The following is a 21,250-nucleotide window of genomic DNA, read 5'->3' on the forward strand; positions in this document are numbered from 1 at the left end:
TACGCCTAGCAGTTATCTGCACTGAAAATAGTACCTTTATAATTAAATAGAGAAAATATACTACACTGGGATAGGTGATACAAAATTTCAAACAATTGACTCTAATATGCTAAAGAAAAATAACTTTACCTTGACCTGCTTTTGGCCAAGAATGATAAAGATACAGAACATGTAAACTGTTTGGTGCATTGAAACGTGAAGTAAGCATGAGTTAATGCCTTAGTGGTTCTCACTATAGGCATACTAATGTCTCAGAGAGCAAAAATGGAAGTGATATGTACTTTCAAAAACTGTTGTACACATTCCTCTTCAAATCTGTCTTCACTGTTGGTCATGAAAAGTGACTTCAGTGTTAGCCCCAGGCAGGCAAGAAATGACTGGCTTCACATTTTAAAAATATTATGAATGGGATTTAAAATATTCCCTTCTTCAGAAGTAATTATCAAGACCAAATAGTTTTCATTACATAGAAAAATGTTCAGAAATCTTTTAAATTCCAAAGCTATCTTTCTTCTTAGGTGGAGGTAAAAAAACTGGCAGCCTGTACAAATGCACCTCAGATGCAAAGATTTTAAGTATGAAGGAAACGTAACAAAATGAAAAGATTGCTGATGTTTAGCAGCCACCAGGGTAATTTCTATTAAATTAACTCTGGAACAGGGAAAAAAATAGGCCTCATGTTTAGGATCATCATAAAGTTCAGTTTCACTTCAATGAGTAATTTGCAAAGGTGACTCTCAGACTTTAAAGGCAAGAATGATAGGCTTTAGGATTTCATCAAAACTAAATAACAAAGGCTGATAACTTTTGATTCAGATTAATTTATGTCTTTTAATAAGACAACACATCAAGGAACCATGAGCCTTCACTCTGCAGACCTGTCTTTTGCCTTAGCAATTTACAGATTCAGTTCTAGAGTTTGAGAGTTAAGAGATTTATGGATTAAAAAAAAAAATAAAAAGACAAGAAAGTAAGGGTTCTAAATATGTGAATTAGCGATTTCTTTGAGGCATGTAAAGGACAGGCACAGATAAGCATCTGCTGGCCAGAACAGCTACTGGCATTGCTCCTTAGGCTTAACATCCCATGCGCTGTGGAAACTGGAGTTTGACCTTTTGCTCCATCTCTTCTGGGTAAATGTTTTTGCATGATTTAATAGAATGGCTAGTTTTTATGCAGATGACTCTTAGCCATGCTCTGAGAGGCAAAGAGAAATTTCTGGTAGAAATGAGCTCCATCAGCATGGTTGAATAAGCAGAAAGATCCTTCTAGATATCCTAGTTTTAAGACACACAATAAAAATCAGAAAATGAGATTTGTTCAATGGATATTTGTTTTCATTCCTATATAATTACTATTAATATGATTAATAAAACCATGAATGAACCATGATTGCAGGTGTTGTTGGAGAGCTTTGGTAGATTTAGAATCAGCTCTGAGAGATTTACTGGAATTTGCTGATTCTCACAGTGCTCTTCTGAATTTTTCGTAGAAAAACTATTTTCTCACATACTGTAACTGGGCAAGTTTGTGCAACTGAAAAATGTAGTTTTTATAAGAAAATGTAAACTTAGAAAATTCCTGTGAATTTCAGCAGGTGGGGGTTTTTTTGTCTTTGACTTATTATGGCATTTTATTATGGTATATGAGAGATATTGGCTGGCTGGCCGAGCCCAGAGAGTTACGGTGAATGGAATTAAATCCAGTTGGCGGCCAGTCACAAGCAGGGTTGCCCAGGGCTCAGTTTTGCGGCCAGTCTTGTTTAGTATCTTTATCAATAACCTGGATGAGCAGATCAAGTGCGCTCTCAGTAAGTTTGCAGATGACTCCAAATTGGGCAGGAGTGTTGATCTGCTTGAGGGTAGGAAGGATCTGCAGAGGGACCTGGACAAGCTGGATTGATGGCCCAAGGTCAACTGTATGAGATTTCACAAGGCCAAGTGCCGGGTCCTGCACTTTGGTCACAACAACCCCATGCAACGCTACAGGCCTGGGGAAGAGTGGCTGGAAAGCTGCCCGGTGGAGAAGCACACACGGATGCTGGTTGACAGCTGGCTGAACATGAGCCAGCAGTGTGCCCAGGTGGCTAAGGTGGCCAACAGCATCCTGGCTTGTATCAGGAATAGTGTGGCCAGCAGGACTACAGAAGCGATCATGCCCCTGTACTTGGCACTGGTGAGGCACACCTCAAATCCTGTGCTCAGTTTTGGGCCCCTCAGTGCAAGAAAGACATTGAGGTGTTGGAGCGTGTCCAGAGACAGGCAACAAAGCTGGTGAAGGGTCTGGAGAACAAGTCTTATGAGGAGCAGCTGAGGGAACTGGGGTTGTTTAGTCTGGAGAAGAGGAGGCAGAGGGGAGACCTTATCACTATCTACAACTACCTGAAAGGAGGTTGTAGTGAGGTGGGTGTTGGTCTCTCCTCCCAAGTTACTATTGACAGGGTGAGAGGAAATGGCCTCAAGTTGTGCCAGGGGAAGTTTAGATTAGATATTAGGAAAAATTGCTTTAGTGAAAGAGCAGTCAGGCATTGGAACAGGCTGCCCAGAGAGGTGGTGGAGTCGCCATCCCTGGAGGTGTTCAAAAAACATGTAGCCATGCACTTCAGGGCACGGTTTAGGAGACATGATGGTAGTGTCGGGTTGATGGTTGGACATGATGATCCTAGAGGTCTTTTCCAACCTTAATGATTCTATGATTCTATATTATCGTATCTCATTTTTATTGTACTCTTCACAGTGGATACAGAAAAGCAAAGCTAGCTTTGCCAGTGATCTTTACTATTGAGATGTAATTATCATATACCTACAGATTAAAGAAGTGAGAGAGTGATAGACTGTAGAAGGATTAAGATTACAGCGGGGGCGGGGGGGGGAACCAACAGAATAAAAGTTTCTCTGAGTTTGGGAGAGAGAAAATAGTGTTTCTAATGGAGCTGAAATGCATGATTCTTCCCAGTACTCCCTGAACTAAATGGTTACTTTACCACTAAAAATTAGATACTAGAATTACTGTAAGTAATAAAGATTCATACAATCTCCAAATCTTTTGTAATGTTTTTATCTTACTAAATATTTTGGACTTTCCTAATTCAGATGATCTTGATTTTTTTTAGATAGCATATAAATTCTTGTTTGGTTTATGAAGTAGGCTAATGTAATACTTTGCATTTTAATGTTACATACAATGAAATGATTGTTTTGTGAAAAGTACATTCAAGAAGTGACTTAATTGAAGTAGGATTTAGAATATCAGCTTCACCAATTTAGGCCTATATTAGGCCTATACTAATTCATGGTGCATTTCCATAATTATACAAAGTTGTCAAAGTATATTCAAACGTATTTAAGGTTGCATGCACTTGGGAATCTGGGCATTTTGAAGTGCAAGTTCCTCCTGGACGGCCAAGACGCGCTTCAGCACCACGGACAGCGCCCGCCCTCTCCGTTTGCGCGCGGCTGTCAAAGGTCGTCAAAACGGTCTATACTTTCCAGTAAAATCCTTGTCAAGGTATAAATATTTTTTTAATATAAAATAGTATTCTAGAGCAAAATTTCCTGAAAAAACCGACAAATTAGAGTGTATTTTTTTTTTTTTGTGACGATAGGATTTCTAAAATGCCTAGCCCATGCTCACACAATAGGTATTTCAACATACTATTATCATTACTTGAATTATTTTAGTATTTTGGAGCTGTCATAGTTCAGGATCCCACTGTAGGGCTTGAACAAGCATAGAATTTCATCTTTTTCCTGAATAACTGACACTCCAATGGTTTGTGATAACTGTGATCAATGGTTTAAGCTGATAAAGTATGAGTTGCTACTGAAAGGGACGGTCTCTCCAGCAACATTCCTATGTTGATGTTATTGATTTTTGTGATGAGTTAGATCCTGGATCCTAATTAAAAATTCCATGGTTTTCATCTAGATCCAGTCCTAGTTAACTCTCGCACTCTTTCTTCCCCCAATCCCCACGTTTTGGTGCAATGAAGTTTTCCTGCACAGCTGAGAATTGCTGAGCCAGCCCTGCATGCAGGTGACTGGCAGCTGTTTGATGTGACAGAGCCGGTGAAAGTGACAGAAAACTTTTAAGGAAGTAGAGAGATAAAAGCAGACACACTCAACTACACTGTATTCCAGTGTAAGGCATCCTTTAGTAACTCCAACACTGCTATCATGGGGGTTGTGGCTAAAGACAGCTGGGGTGAGGCAGTCAACTTGCATATTAGTGTGTTATAGTTAATAGTATCCAGAGTACCAAACAGCAGTTTCAGGATGCTATAAAATACAGGAGAGGGCTTCAGATGAAAATAAGTAATACAGATCACCATAAAAACTCTTTACTAAGCAATAACATAATAGTCCTAGCTAAATCCAAGTATCCATTCCGTTTGTCTTATGTAACTTTTTTAACCTCTGGCTCTCAATGAAGATGTTAATGTGGTTTACATTTCGCAGAAAAAAATAATAATATGGGGAAAAAAGCAGGCACTCAGTGTCTACTATTTCATACTGGTGAGTTAAGAATAAAGAATGAATTCCTTATTTTTAAACATAATGTGCATTAGTACATAGAAAATAAAGATATCTGATAATTATTTGTATACAGATGTATCAAAATACTTCATTAATAAAATAAAACGTTATGCAGTTTAAATCTCAAACCCGTTTTAAAAATTATGTAAGCATTTATTAGTCCTAACCTATTTGCTGTATTTTAAAGCTGTACAATCAACGGCTAATATGCGATTTAAAACTAAAATACAGTTGTTTTGATAGGGTGTTAAGAATCCAGCTGAGCTCATTTCCTTGCCAGTAGGTGGAGCTAGCACGTAATATGCTGCCTCCTTGTTTCCTCCCCCTCATCTCTTTCTCCCCCTCCTCTTTCTTTCCCCCCACAACCAATTTTCTTATCGATGCTGGAATTCAAAGAGTGAATCTCGGAACAGGAAGCGGGCGAAGAGACTACAGAATACTGCAGAGGTTCCTTTGTTGCTTTGATGTGGAGGTTCTTTCTTCATTTCTTTCCTGTTTCATTTCAGTAAAATTAAGAGTTTACAAGCTTCTTTGCCCTGGAATCTGAACCTGCAGTAGAAGGAGCCTCATCATCTACAAGTGTATGGATATTTCTTATGCCATGATTTGTAATTCCCTTTCAATCAGGTAAGACAACATGATATTTAATTAAAATGCTCTAGGCAACAAATTCCAGTTGTTTTGTACCAAGAGTCTTCTCTTGTGGTGCCACACCTAGTTTTCAATTAATATTAATAGAGCAAGAGGAGAGGAAATAATAGCCATCTTTGCCACTGCATGGATTTTTCATAGTATTACATTAGATCTTAGCACAATAATAATAATAAAAAAATGTTCTTTTGAGTTCTCTGGTCCTATGGGTTTTTAAAGATTGTATGTTTATAATAACAATTACTTTTAAGTTTGTATTTTTATCCTAATTGTGGTGATTTGTTGCTGCTGTTTTGAAGTGGTCATCCACAAGTGTTTTCTTTTTCTACTGGAGGTTATATTGGTGCTGTATCCAGAATACAAATTGGAGGGTATTTTAAAGCATATTAATACATCCCTGACATTGCCCAGTTTAAATGTAAAAATGTACTGTTGCTTCTTTATAGCATCTTCAGTCAGAAGCTTTCTTTACTTCCCAAATTCACCATTTTTTTCCTGTGAGGTATAGGAGATTTAGAGGATTCTCCCTTCCCTCATCTCCCAAAACAGCCTCTCCCGGATGGAAGGCAGAATGGAGGGCTTGTCTGTGACTAAACATGGTTTTGCACTACTGCAAATATCATATGAAACATATGTGTTCTGTGAATTTTTATATATACATAGAAAAGAATGACTTTTTATTGTAAAAACCTCATTCCATATTGCATGAGAAAGAAAACTATTCTTTTCATCATTTTTTTTTAAGATGCATGATACACACAGGGAGAGACAGCAGAATGACTCAGGAGGTGGGAAGCTCATACAGCACCCCCTGACTCTTTTTTTCAAATCTTCTGGGTTTTTTCTTACCTTCCCTTAATTACAGCAATGATTTATTTAGTGAGGCAAAACAACATAGAAATGCATTGACTTACACAGTCACAGAGCAGAGAAAGGGCTCGGTAGCCAATATGTGAGAAAAAAGAATGTGTGATTAATTTAAATGCATTTTGCTTCTATTTTAAGGTGGTAAATAGGAAAGCACTGAATCAAAATTTTCACACACCTGTGTATGGTAAACTTTTTTTTTAGCAATGATTAGTGAAGTAACAGAACATTGCCTGTTGGGATTTGAATGCTAGATGCTGCCTTGGCTTTAGATGATTCTTTAGATATATGTGAAACGTTAAGAAGGTTCACATACATTCTTGCCATCTATGCATGTTGCCTGCTTAGATGTATTTTTCTGATCAATGTTTACAATATATATATGGGTATGGCTCAGCCATTGTAGTGCCTTCAATAGATGGTAAAGGATCATCTGTTCTTGAACGGATCTGGAGAAAAGATGAATAATTGTGTCCAACTGACCTGCAGTTTCCTCCAGTGAAAAATACATTCAATAAATGATGCTCTCTTATTTCTGTAGGCCCCAATTCAACAACAAACAGGCATGTCAATGGGATGACTCACATTCTTAACATTAGGCAAGTGGATAAGTATCTGGCTCTGTTCTCTTCATTTTTAAACTGCACCAATGTTTAGGGAGAGAATAACTTTTTTTTAATTGCAGAGATTTTGCAATGTTCATAAAATGCAGTTAGTAGGCCAAACTAGCATATAGATTCAAAGACAGGCTATAGATTTACTCTTACCTTTAAAATATGAAAAGAAAATCCACTGAGTTTTTACAAGCCTTAAAGGAAAACACTGAAGTTGAATTCTTACAGATTTTAAGTACACTAATTGTGAGCATTAATCTTTGGGAAATACAAACACATAAATAGCCATATCATATCAAAGCATGATCCCATTACCTTTCAGCAGAATAGCTAAAGTGGGATGTTTCTGGAGGACTTGATGAGATAGTTGACCCTAAAAGAAAGCTCACCTTCCCTGCCTTTTGTGCAACTTAATTTTAGGGGATCCTTACGCCTTCTTGTTATTCTTGCTCATCTGAATTACTCTAATTGAAATGTACTCTGTACACATATATGCATCGGATCTCCACAGTAGAGACCAGCAGACCCACTCTGCAGCCAGAGCAAGAGCCCAGCAGCAGTTATGCTGCCAGCGCTGCTTGCTCAAGTTCTTCATCACAGACCTTGATGACTGGATTTGCTGGGTCACTACCTGCAGCCCTGCTCTACCCTTGAGTAGCCCCTAAACTCTCCCCGCAAGGGACAGAGAGGACACTGAAATCTAAGATAGCCTATCTGCTTGGATGGTGCTGGGCACCAACGAATGCAACCATAATCCCTCCTTATGCGTCCAGCCCTTGGATGGAGCACAAAAGTAACAAGTGAGGTTTTTACTGTGTTGCTTCCATTGTTTTAAAGACATGCACACACTCACACCTTCTCCAGAGGACAAGGTGGATCCTTTGCAGCAGCAGACCCTGGTGTTGTACTCCCCCAGATTGGGAGCAGCCTCTCACCATATGAGCCCCCCATATCCTCTCTTTGCCCTCAGCCCTAGCTTGCCTGAGTGGGCGTCGGGGAGCTCGGAGGCCTCCTTTCTAGAGGCTTCCTGAAGCCACTCGAAAAAATCATTTCTTGTCCCTCCTCTCCTCTCGCTGACACCTACCAGTCTGCGAAATGCTGGCTTAAAAGACAGTTCTGCCAATGGTGACCTGAATCTCCTGTTCTTATTTTCTTAGAAAAACAAATAATGTACTTGATTTTAAAGAGGTGTTGATGAGGGGAGGCAAATGATGTTGTGAATCACTAAATACCATAATGATAAGAATAATTAAAAAAGCTAAGGAGGAATTAATTCTGTAATCACTGAATGTTTGGGAAGATATGCAGTAAAGAAGGTTTTGGACCAAAATACTGAAAGAGGACAATTTAAAGTAACACTGAATAACTATATTCATGTTATTCAGTTTAAATTCCTGTTGTTTCCCAGCTTGCAACTTTACCTCTCTTACTTTTGCTCCTGAACCTACTACTGTTCCTTTTTCTACCCTTATCTCCAATTTAAATGAGGCTGCTTCCTCTTTCTCCCTCTTACTGGTTTGGGACCAGAAGAAAGGCTTTGCTTCTGCTCCTGGTTTCAACATTTGATGCCTCAGCAGCTACCTTTTTCAATTGCACTGAAGGGGCTGTAAATGCTAGACAGAAACACTCAACTCGTGGCAGCTCTGGAAGTATTTATTACAAGCCGCTAAGAAGCTTTTTCTGAGCATATTTAGAAATTATTTTAGAGAAATGCTGAATGGCCAGATTTCAATAAACTTAAACAGGAGCAACAAAACGCAAACTCTTATACTGCCTGAACAGCCTACTTGACAAAATTTAAAGTAAAAAGATTGTAGCAAAAGTTCTCAGAAACTAGGGCTGGAAATACATTTTAATGCTGCAGTATTATCAACATACCCATTAAATAATCACAAAAATAGTTTTTAATCTTCCTTTTAAAAAACCCAACCACATAGATTAATTGTTCTTTCCTTTTCGATTTTAAACTTGTATATTAGTGAAATAACACTTTCAAACCTTTCCCAACAAGCAGACCGCAAATGTACTACTTCTATTAAATGGTGCAGTTTTTGTTTTTATAAGCGTTAAAGCTGAAAGAAATAAGAAGTATCATGAGGACGCATTGTCAAGTTAAGCTTTTCTTTCTAACTTCATTGAAAGAAGTATCTCACTATTTATAGTGTCATTAGAGAAAGAAATGAGGATAACACCAACACCACAAACATTCAGTCTCAACAATTAAGGTTTAGCAAAGATGAAAGCACTGGAAAGAGATTCTTATGATGGGAACTATTAAGCAAACAAAACTGGCAGCTCCATTCATGCTATATAGAAAAAAGTTTTTTTAAAAAAATCAGCAATACTTATTTTTTAGGTGTCCCTATCTGAAGTTCAGTGATTGTTTCTATATGAAGTTTTCTTGGTTTTTTTTTGTAATTGTAATTGTAGTTGCTTCTTGATTCTTAGCTCAGCTTTCCTTAAAATGGTCAGAATCTGATTTTGGCCAGATTAATTCTTCTTTTGACCAGCTAATGCCAGCCAGTTCACACTCATCATCTTTCCAGAGATCCTCACAGGTACGTCCCATTATGTGGTGAAAATACAGACTTCCACCATCAAAAAAGAGGATCACATTCGATATAATAATGATTGCTCTATGCAGTGTTTAGTTACCTTACTTGGACAAACTGATAACCTAACATTAGCAGACAATGCATTTTAGGATGATGGATGTCCAGGTTTTGAACATACAGCAAGCAGTCTTCTCGTGGTCTAACATGGACCTGTCATAGGACAGGAGATGCCTGAATTTTATGCCATATGGTACTGCTTAAATGGAGTTGTACAACTCTTGAGTACATTTAGAAGATGTCAGATGACCCACTCCGGCCAAAAAAATTGGGTACCATTCAACCCTGCGGTAAAAGGCATGACTGCAGTAGGTTAGCCATCTCGGCTTAGTCGTTCGGTTTCAAAGACAGTGTATGTGCTTTAGTTACAAACCCACTTGATTATTTTGGCTACTCCTTTGGCCTGCCAGCCTATCACTCCATAGCTTTCCAGCCACTGGTACCAAGCTAACTAAATTAAACCTCTTATTTTTCCATATATACTGCTGTCATTCCTCCGACAGCAGTGCAAATTTTGCTTTAGTTAAATTATTACCAGCAGGCATTCAGAGTGGGACAGAAACAGTCTTCCTGTTTGAATGGGTGTCATTTAAATGTTTTTTTTTTTTTCCTATACCATCCCCACCATGTCTCACCCTCAGTGTAACTGCAAAAATCCTCAGGAGAATGTGACCTCAGTGTAGTTTTGTTTGATGATAAAGTAAATTACAAACTCTGAAATTAGGAGACTGACTCAAGTTCTCTAAAGCAATACACCAAGTTCTAGACTCACCTGTTTGTCTTGGTGTGATCACAGATACATTAGAAGCCAGTTTCCACATATGCATACAAAATGGAATCAGATGAATGCAGGAAAAAATTGAGTTTCTGATCTCCAGAAGAATAGTGGCAGGAGTTTAATGCATCACAAACTGCATCCTGACAGAGCAAGGTCAGAAAGAAGTGTCCTTTTCCTTGACGAGGTGGTCTGAACTCCTGTGGTCTGCATTTGCTGTTTAAAAATAAATTCCATAAACAGGTGCTGACAAAAGAAGGCTGAAGTAGCACCTGAGTATCGAAGCAGACCATGTGCTTATAAGGAAGCGTACAGCAAATTTCTATACAACCACAACTATTATGAAATGAGAACTCGGCCCAGGATATTTGAAATTTGACAGCCTATCTCTAAGTATACTCGTATTTTGTTTATTAGTAAATATTTGTAGGATTTTCCACTGGTTTGCATTTGGTACCTCTTGGGCCACAAGGCAAGCTTTGTTAGATCAGTTTTCCCCACTGGAAGTCTCTGGAGAGGTTATTCTAACTGGGACTGTGGCATGCAAGGTCATATCACAAGAGTATAACAGGTGTATTTGTAGAGTGTGTGAGCTCCATATGTTTTCTCTTTACTGAGAGTCAATAATGAAACCATGGAAACTGAAAGCTAAGGACTGATACCGGGCAGAATGAAAAAATCTTCCATCTGTAGTTGCGTTAACCTGAGATTGAGACTTCAGTGATGGCTGCACAAACATCCTGATGGCAAATGCATTTGCACAGGTTAGATTCTGCAGTGCAGAGGCAGGTTTCCATTTTGTAGAACGGGAAGTACCACAAAAGTGCTGACGATAGACAATCTCCTAGGTACCATGATAATACTACTGAAAAATTCTCCTAGTGAAGCAATGAGAATATGTTGTGAAAATACCAGGTTGCAGGATGAGCTAACATTTTATTTTAATTTGCCTTCTGGAAAATTCTAATAGACAAAATGGAAAGTGCCCAATTTTACTGTCAGAAGCAATGGTAAGATGCAAATCTTAGAGTTATTAAGGAAATAAATTTGATTTAGGAAGCAATAGACTCTAAGTGTAACTGGGTCGCATTTTTGAGGGTCACTTTTCATTAGAATATTTTACATCTTGCAAACAGTTTGCTTTGTAGTTTTGTTGGCTAAACACATGCAACAGTCAGAACATTTTCAAGAGTTATTGTTTCAAATTATTTACAATATTTTCAGTTAGTTAACATTTAAAGCACTCCACAGCCTTTAAAACATTTGTGACTGTAAAAAGATATTTGCGCTTTTGCCAGCTGTAGTTTTTATGAATTACACGATCTTTGATCTGAAGCAAAGCTTTGGCCCTTTAAGCCAAGCTGAAGGAAGGTTAGCCTTCACACAGAGAAATCTGTTACTCTACTCCACCAGTACCCTTCAGGGAAAAAAAAAAAACCAACTATTACATTTGAATGTAAGCCTCGGGGTATGAAGATGATGACCTTCAATATTATATAGGTTACTTGGGTGCTATTACTCATGCTGATATCTTGCTCTGTGGAGCGGCAGAGGCTGGGAACCCAGAAGCATTCTCCATTGCTGGGAAAGGGGTTATATTGCTTTTCTCAGTATTGACCTCACTGCCAAATTAGTTTAAGGATTCACACATTCTCAGAATAATCTGTCCTTACTGAGAAAGATGATGGATATGATGCAGAAATTGAGTAAGCTGGTATAAATGCTGTGAAGATGGGCAAACAGCTCTGAAACTATGATAAGGAAATATCCCCTGGGAACCTAGAGAAGAGAGATTGATGGGGGAAATCGAATGTGGGGGGAAGGGGGAAGAGAAATTTTAGGAGGGTACGCAAATTCAGTTCATACTAGAATCCATTGTAAAAACACATTTTAATATTTGCATCCATGTTTCTGTATGGAGGTGAGCAGTGTGGGGTACATGGCTCCAGTGGGAAGATCTCCTCGCAGTGGTACAGCTCCAGGTCGCAGGTGATAGCGTGAGCAAGGAACACTTGTGAGAACTCTTTGGGGAGCTCTTGTATTCGCTCTAATCAGAACCTGTTTTGCTGGCTCAAACATAGTGGGAAAGGAAAAACTCTCCTGAGGAGGTTTTCAACATCTGCTCCCTTGCTTTATTCACATGTGCCAACAAATACAAATGGAATATGCTCAAAGAAAATTTACAGTTAGGAAATTAATCCAAACTGGAATAAATAGTCAAACTCCACTGAAAAAGTCTCAGTTCTAAATCACCCAGCTATAATGGGCTGCAGCTGTATTTTAGCCTAGACTTTTGTAGATGATCCTGAGCAATCCTTCTTTTCCTCATAGTTATAAAGTGATACTGTAATGAACAAGCCTACTCTTTTTTTTTTTTTTTTAAACTACCTTGAAACTGAATCTACTTTTTCAAAGACAGTGGCTGAACTTTACAGCTGTTGGTTCTTTGTGGTTTAATAAGTTTTTCCCCTCTTATGAAAAAATTCAGGAGCTTAAATAGATTAGTTTGGGCAGATATATGGCGTAACTGTTCAGCTTTCAATTGCTGGCACATTCTCACGCTTAAAAGAAATGGCACAGAAGTTTTCTTAACATTGCTACCCAATGATGTCCAAGTATAAAACAAGGCACCCCTTTTATCACAGTAATACTTTGCCATCAGGTAACTTACTAAGGGATTCTTATGAATTTGGCATTCTGAAAAGGTGTGTTCCCACTGATGCTCATGCTAAATCAGGGGACTGCTATAAGCCATACTGTGCATAAAGCCAGAATAAACACTGGTAATGATCTCCTCTGATCCTACATTTATGAATCTTTGTTGCTCCCTCAGGCCTTTCAAGTTTCTTGATGGAATAGTGATATTACCTTTCTGCTCTTACTTACCTGTATATGTCTGCCACATACACTTTGTCCCTCAGGATAATTTGATCCATAAAGATATCTTTATAGTGTTCAGAATATTCTCAATTAATGCCTTGAGATGAGTTAGGTTATCAGGACACTATAAAAGGCAAGCAGAAACTGGGCCTGGCAAGCTGTTTCAGGTTGGTTTTTTTAAATGGCATTTCTATTTAATAGTGGGCCAATTAACTATTCAGTTTCCTTTCAGATAAAAAAAATCTTCTGAATTTAATACAGAGTTGTTTAATGCTTCCTAATGTTGTATATCTGACTGAGCTTTTCATTACCCAGAGAAACGAACATGCTGGTCACGTCACCAGGGAGTAGTGGTGATGCTTCTTGTCTTCCTTTGCACGGGAGGCAGGGCGGGACGAAGCTGTAGCTCTTAAGTTTTCTAATGATTCCTGTACAATGGTTTGGGAAATGCTATGTACCCACTTGGCTGTGTTCTGCACAAGTCACCAACCATATGATTCATCGTGGGATCTAATTTCATGCTGTTTTGTTTAATTTTTCCTTTTTGGTTGCCAAATTTTGAATATACATCCAGCCTTATGTGCCTCACACTGGTGACATCTTCATGTAAGACGTCCTTGCTCAACTGTAGAGATGCCTGTAGTGCGATGTTTTGGACAGTTGGCAGAACTGTAATAAATCATAACTATTAAAATTACGGTAATATATGCGCTAAGTACTAAACAGGAATATTAAGTTCTCACCCTGCCTCTGTTAATGTGTATCTTATGCAAACCACATACATTTTCATATGTCATTCTGCTTCCAAAACCACACGTGGTTCTGTTTCTCAAAATGTAAAGTGGGAATAATGTTAACAGGTGCAAAATAAGTGGCTGATATTTAATAAAGAGGAGTAGGAGTACCACTAAATATTTCACACTTCAAGAATCGCATTAAAAGTATGTTTGTAAGTGGCGGAGTTGAGCAGTCAGTTATGGGACACTGAATTAAGGCTGTCTTTACGTTCTGGAAATCAGACCCATGATACGTAGCCACCTGTGAAAAGAGCAATTAGAGTGACTTGCCTGCCATCATATCAGAGTACTGAGTAGGATTCACTTCATCTCTCTCCCTTTACAGTCAGTGGAGAGAAACAGGCACTTGCAGGGCACAACTTGCCTTGTCCTAAGGTAGATATCTAAAATGGGTCAGAAGAATAACCCTTTAGAGGACCCATTTTTTTCTCCAGTGAATATGAACAGAGTTCAGATTGGCATAGATGCAGATGCCCACAGATACGGACATCTGATGCCAGGGAAGGTGAATCCTACTCGAGACAGAAGGGAGAGGTAAATTCCACTTCTCCAAGACAGCAAACAGACCTTACACAAAGGACACTACTTTTTGCCCCCGTAGTTATTATCCTTTTTCCCCTTCCCACTAGTCACTTCTCCCAATCCACGTGCAGCAGCAATGAATCAAGGAAGTCTCAAAAACAAATCTCGCTGCTTTAAAGAGCTTGTCCATATTGGGAGCTACAGAAGACAGTGAGTGGTGTATTATAGTATCTACTGACAAATAGACCAGAAGTGAGGCAGATCTCAATTCTAGCATATGCTGTCATTTGAGTCCTTCTTCCTGCAGTAATAGGTGTGTTTTATGGGAGCATTTGTACACAATTTTAGGGAGACCATAGTGATACCCATATGAACGATTAGGAGTTATTGACTGTATATTTACACGTACTTCACAGACCTCTAAACTTGTCATCTTCACAGATCTCTATAAACTCATTTTCAGATCTTATTGTCCATCCTTCCAATTAACTCCAGTTCAGTTATCTCAGCTTTTTATTCCTTTTCTTGTCCATTCAGTCCAAGCCATTTTGCTTTGCCCTATCTCCGCTTGCCCCATTATACTGTCCCCCCCCCTTACCCCTTTACCTTTTCCTTCACTTTTTCCCAGCCTGGTCTCTGGTGAGGTCAAACTGATCAACCTAGATGATTTTCTTGGTCATAAGAAAGCCTTTGAGCTTTTCTTGTTTCTCCAAGCAGCCTCCAGGACTTCTACAACTAATTTTGAGACAATCTCTTTATCCATGAAGACAGTTCTTCTGCCTATCGCTTCCCTGGATGATTTTTCTGCTGCCAGTCTTTGATCCCAGATATGTCTCCCTTTTTTCCTACCTCCCTTTTTCCTTCTGTAACTTCTTCTGTGGTTTTTGTTTTGGCTTTTTGTTGTTGTGGTGGTTTTTTTTTTTTTTTTTTTTTAAATAACCAATGCATAGGATCATTAAGACCCCAAAGACTAAAGCATTCCCACTCTTACATTGGCACTGTCCACAGAGACACAGACTTCAGCTGCAGGAAAATCCCCTCAGCTGGACACTGAAAAGCATTATCTCTGGAATTCACACCTTTAAACCTCTGGTTTGTCCTTCCCAATATATGCAAACTAGTTTTTCAAAATTTTTCAAGTCTGAGCAAATATTATAAATATCACTGCAACAGAAAAGTCCAAAATTCAAAATGCTGCCCTGCAAAAAGTTCTGTAAGACTTCATATTCATGCTTTGAAAATTAGCAGCTACAAAATTTTAGATAAATACATATCCAGCTTTTTCTTGGAAATAGTTGCATCAGTTGAGCTGAAGCTTCCCTCCAAAAATCAGCCTGAGGCAAAAATGGGAAATTTTAGTCCCAGTGCTTGAAGTTTGGCATAATCAAGCAAGGGAAAGGAAGGGGAAGAGGGGATGGGGGACAGGTCAGGCATCTCAGTAATAAACAGTACCACCAGCCCCATCTGTAACTATCATGAAACATGGCAACCTGTAACTAGTAGCTGGCTTGGACCCATCTGCACTCTGTCCCTAAGGATATAGTAACAACTGCTAACCCATAAACAATTATAAGACTAAAAGAATATTTAAAAGTAAATATGGCACCTCATCTATGGCTTAATTTCCAGAATCGCTGAAACCACTTTGCTTCTGGCTCATTTGAAGTGGCACTTCCCTGCAACAAAGCCAGCTCTTCCATTCCAGTAGCAAAGGGAATCTGGGGGAGACAATGCATGCGGAAAGGAGCTGTGCTTTTTAGTTGTGTTTCTGCTGTTTCTATCTGCTCTGGAGACCTTGGTATGTTTCCAAGTGCAGCTGCCTAGTAGGACATGCAGGTAGGGGCATGAGTAGTGCTGATGAGGAAACACAGTCTGTGGCATCCTGCCCTTGGAGACGGATGGATACCCAGGGAGTTAATGCTTCTTTCAAGCTGCATTAACTCCTGCAGGATCCCCTTGGCAGCTGGTACTGTGCAGCTGCAGGGAGCCTGTCAGCGGCAGCACAGTTCCTGGGGGAAAATTCTCATATGATATCCATGGAGATGATTGTTTCCCCCATGTGGGATGGTCCTCACGCTTTCCATATCTATTGTGTGTTGGTGTTAGAAATAAGTTCCTAAGAGGCAGTTGTGTTTATTACTAATAAATTATCTTTGCAATTGCAGGCCTATTTAGAGAACACTCTGTTCAGATTTGGATTGTCTTTATTTTGCAAAGTTACGAATCAGATATGTACTTCCTGATGCTCTTGCATATACCAAACCTAAACTCAGGGTTATTTGGCATGTGGTGGAGGAAGTGTTGGTGTGGTTTTTTTTTTCCTTAAAAACATACCAACAGCTTGAAATAAGGACATCTTTTAAAAACGGAGATGATGTAAAAACTGTCCCAGCACCCCACTCTCCATGTCTGTTTCTATGGTTTTAGTCACCATTTCTTATTTAAATAAAAAAAAACCCAAACCCAGCCACCCCCACATGAAGAATGGGAACTGGCTGACTGCAGACAGTAAGCAACATGGCTGGCTATCCCAGTACGGATGGTAAATTTACAGAAGGAGGGATGATGATGATGCCTGCTTCCTTCCCGCCTTGGTGGTAAAGCCTGGACTTGGCACCATCCCTGCTCGGCTCCTGGGACAGAGGGGACCCCGTTGACGGGGGCTCCGGGCTGGGGCCAGCCCAGGGCCTCGGCTGCTCCCCGCTCTTGGCTCTGAAAGGCGGGTTCACCTCACCGCCGCCGCGGGTGTCCGCCCTTCCACGACTGCCTCTCTGTAGCCCCGCTGGTACCTACCCTACGCTCAATGACTGCTCTTTTCCGCCCCTCCTGCTTCTCCCGCGTGATTAGACGGGCAGGGGAAGCTTTCCTTCTGGAAAAAATCATCTGCCTGCGGCAGGTTTTACCGGGGAGCCTCCGCAACCCGCGGGCGGCGGCGGCGCTCCCCCTGCGCTGCGCTGTCTGCCAGGCCGCAGCGCGGGTGCCGCAGCCGCCGGGCCGGTTGCTAGGCAACCCTCCCCCCCCGCTCCCCTCGGCGCCGCCATTGCAGAGCCGCGTCCCTTCACAACCCCGCAGCTCCCCGGCCGCCTCCCAGCCGGCTTTTGACTGGGTGGTGTCGCCTCGAGCGACATCGGGCTGCCCGTCTTCCCTTGTTGTAGCCCGGTGTAGCAACGGGACGCGGCGAGGCCAGGGCGGGGGTTCGGCCGCCGCACTAAGGCGTCCGGGGGCGGACTGGGGCGGCGGCACCGCGGGTGGGCTCGGCGCTGCGTCCGCCGCTCCGCCCTGTCTTCCCCCTGCCTTCTCCCTCGGCTCGCCGCAGCGCCCGGGTGAGCTGCCGGTTGGGTCTGCGGGCTTGGAAGGGGCAGGGGGACGTGTTTTGGGGTCGAAGTGGAAGCTGGTTGGAGCAGCTGAGTGAGGTGGAGGGGTCCTGGGCCCTTTGTCCTTGACTTGAGGGGAGTTCGGCCCAGCTTCGCTGCCAGAGCCTGATCTGGGCTTAACGCAAGCAATAACTGAAGAAGTCACGGTTTTGCTCATAGGTTGTGTTTGCAACAGAAGTCAGTAAGAGGCTGTAAAAGTAGAAACGCATTTTCCATGATCACCTGCCAGGTTCAGAATCATGATTTATTTTTGTTCGTTCAAAATTGTTGGGTAGTTGTTAGGGAGATATTAAAATCTCCCATCTACCTGGTGTCTTTTATCCAAAAGGGTATAAATTTTTTGTGACTGACCTTTCTGTAGCCATGCTGTAGTTAAGATTAATGGAGATTTCATTCTAAACGTCTTTACATAATGCCCATACTGGGAATGTTTAACTCAGGGTTCTGGTTTGTCAGGGAAGAAATCACAGCATGTTTTATTAACAGCAGAAGTAGTCAGCACATTCTCCTATTCAGGCATCTGGAAATATCTATCTCATCCCATACATATGGCACTTCTGTTATCGTTACATCTTTGAATTGTATAGTCGCTCTCCCCACACAAACACACTAAAAATGGATATATCTCGAGCCTGACACTTATTTATGCAAGAATGTACTTGTGGGGATACATTTCTCACGATGGGTATCAAGGCAGAGCGATTTGCTGAAAAGCCCACCTCAGCTAGATGGCTGAAAGGCCTTAATCATTTAACCAGCTTCATTAGGGATTTTGTGAATGCTCTTCTCCATTACTTTGTTTCCCACTTTGCTGTTTGTTTTGGGGACTGCCAGTGTATTTCTTTTTCTGTAAAGGGAAACTTGAACTGTTGTTTTGAATTTTTCTCGGGTGTGAATTGCCCTTGTTTGTTCCTCTGGCCATGGAACACCAGAAGAGCTCATCTGAGTCTGGCTGAAAGCTTATTTCACTGTATACAAAAAAACATTAAGAACAGTATTTTTATCAAGTGAAAAAACCAAATTGTCTCATGCTAGAAAGAAGGACTTAAGAGCCTCTTATGTGGGAAAACAAATAGCTTTTTTTTGTTCATTCACTGACAGCAATTGTTCAGAGACCTTTTCTGATGAAAGAGGAAAATGGAGTATGTAACTATAACCAAATGCAGGTCATTGTCAGTTATTGGCTAACAGTAAGTAAAGATAACAATCAACTGATTGTCACCAATGTATTTTTCATACTTCCTTGGAGTACATCTTGCCATAGCCCTATGGGCAGTACCCTCAAATCCATTTTAAAGAGGGTGAGAAAATTGATTTGAAGGAACTCCCAAACTTTCCCAACAGAGGCCTTCGTACACCTGTCTCCACATTAGGTGATCCTGATACTGTCCTGATATCACTATGTCCCAGTTGAAAGGCAGAGGATGATCCTGGTCACCAGCTGGTTTTGGAAGAGCAGTCCTGAGCGTGCTGTAATGGAATGCTAGCCCAGTTTGATCCCTAGATCTGCTAGTGTTTGGGCATTTTAATAAACCTTTTTGCTTTTTTATCCTACCTGTACTGGGTTCTACACCAGGTACAGGATCTGTGCTAATATTTGTTGACTGTGCAATTGTTAGAGCTCTGTTCAGCTCCAGCATTCAAGCGTTGAAGATCCACTTATTCATACTCTGGCACCTTAAGCCCTATTGAGCTTTGCAATTAGGAGAAGCACTAAAATTTGGAAGACGCTAGATAGCCAGCTAGTCCTCTGCACGTTAAATGTGAGGAGACATATTAAGCCTCTTAACTTCTTTTCTGTAGTGTGATGGATCAGCTCTTTGATCTATCTGAAATCTGGCCACTTAGTTTTCAGCCAGACCAGTAAGCTGATCTGGCTACAATGCAGAGCTGCAGAAGCGCTCAAGCCAGCAGAGCGGGAAATGACCAGGGTAAGAGTGGGTCCCTTCTGACAGCACCACCTCATATTGGCTTAAGATTTTCAGAAACTGCATTTTCAAAGGTGACTTACTAGCTATACATCCATTTAAAATGTTGGACAATGTGTAGGAAGCTGTATTTTTATATAGCTCTTCTAAGAGCCGTTCGGAAAAATTTGTTGTATAGAAACACCTACTGTTCAAATCTCCCAATTCAGCACATAGATACTGTATGAAGAGACCTCTGTCAGAGCTCTGACTACAGAACATACAGTGCAGCACAGTATGAAACACACAAACCTCAAGCACAGGAAAATTGATTTTTATTTTGTGTCTACTGATGTCAGCAGTGCAGTGGTGAGACCATAAATCTTAGCAGAGATACTACACCAGCGGTAAAGCTTCCACCTACAGACAGGGCAATCACATGTTGTACAATCTTTCATGCAGTGCCATTAGGTGCTGACACATCCAGAAGGGCTATAGACCTTGGAGGCAGGACAAGGGTTTTCCCAGCATTTATTTTAGCCATGTGTAGGACTAGCAGTGATGTGAGTTGTGAGTAAGAGAACAGACTATGAAATGGCTCTTTTAAACTTGATTGTTTTAATTTCTTTTTGTCAGGCTAGTGGAAAAGCAAAATACTGGAAAGAGAGGGAGGTGACTTAAAGAGAAACTGGGGGCAGATCTCTCCTATTCCACACCAATGCTTCCATAGGCACTCTCGTCTCTTTCTCTGTAAAGAAGTCCTTGGGACTTTCTAGCATGTGATGTCACTTTTTTCTATCCTGCACCCCACTGACTCTCCAAGAACTTTCTCAGCCAACAGTGACTGAAATCAAAACCCGTTTCTTTTCTGCTTCTCTATATATAAACAATGAGCTCTTGCTCCCTTGAGGCATGGGAAGAAACACAACAGCTGGAGCAGCACAAGACAATGAGAAACCTACTCTTACTAAGACTCTAAAACTGTGAAAGCCTGTTACAAGTTTCTTGACTCATCTTGATCAGTTTTGCTACAAATCTCACACTCATCACCGATCTTGCTTTGTACAAGGCCTAGCCTTTCTTAAAGCCCTTGAATTATTGTGGTCTGTCTACTGTGTTCATTCTCTATTTTCACTGGTAAAAGGTTTTCCTAACAAATCCCTCTTGCTGCAATTTAACCCCACATCCTCTTTGCCTATATGCCAGATAAAAAGAAAACAAATTCTTCCTCCTCCTTGGAGAAGCTTTCTAGACATATAAAGACTGTCATTGTGTCTTCCATCAATCTTTTCAAAGTAAAATTAAGACAGGAAGAACTCAAATAAATCCCACAATTCCTTGGATGTTTTCTCATAAGTTTTGTTTTTATTGCTGTGGTCTGAATTCTTTCCAGGTGGCCCCCATATTTCCTGAAATGTAGTACCCAAGTTGGGCATACTGCTCCAAATAGAAGAGTAAAAGGTCATTTCATAAGCTTATACATCCCAAGTACTTGCCCCTTTTCTTTTTTTTTGAGACCATTTTGTTATTCATCAGGACATTTTAAATTCTAATACTGTCCTCCTGTTCACCTGTAGCCCTTCCAGTTTCATGTTATCTGCAAAGGTAGCAAACCTGTTTTTCAGTCATCTAGATCTCCATGAATAATTTAGTAGTATAGTGGGTGTTTTAAGTAGCATGGAGAGAAGAGGTGACAAGAATTTCTTTAGATTCAGT

The 21,250-nt window shown here is 40.5% G+C and overlaps 1 protein-coding gene across 1 annotated transcript in view; it reads left to right on the top strand.

Moving 5' to 3' along the window:
* The first annotated feature begins 4,889 nt into the window (after positions 1-4,889).
* LOC104053877 (sodium channel protein type 2 subunit alpha) overlaps positions 4,890-21,250 on the top strand; it is a 77,696-nt gene continuing 61,335 nt past the window's right edge. Inside the window, exon 1 of the mRNA XM_064451498.1 lies at positions 4,890-5,162. The gene's annotated coding sequence lies outside the window, so the exon portion shown is untranslated. The remainder of the gene's footprint in view (positions 5,163-21,250) is intronic.

The sequence above is a fragment of the Phalacrocorax carbo genome, chromosome 5 (genome assembly GCF_963921805.1).
Source record: "Phalacrocorax carbo chromosome 5, bPhaCar2.1, whole genome shotgun sequence".
In the NCBI taxonomy this organism is placed as follows: Eukaryota; Metazoa; Chordata; class Aves; order Suliformes; family Phalacrocoracidae; genus Phalacrocorax; species Phalacrocorax carbo.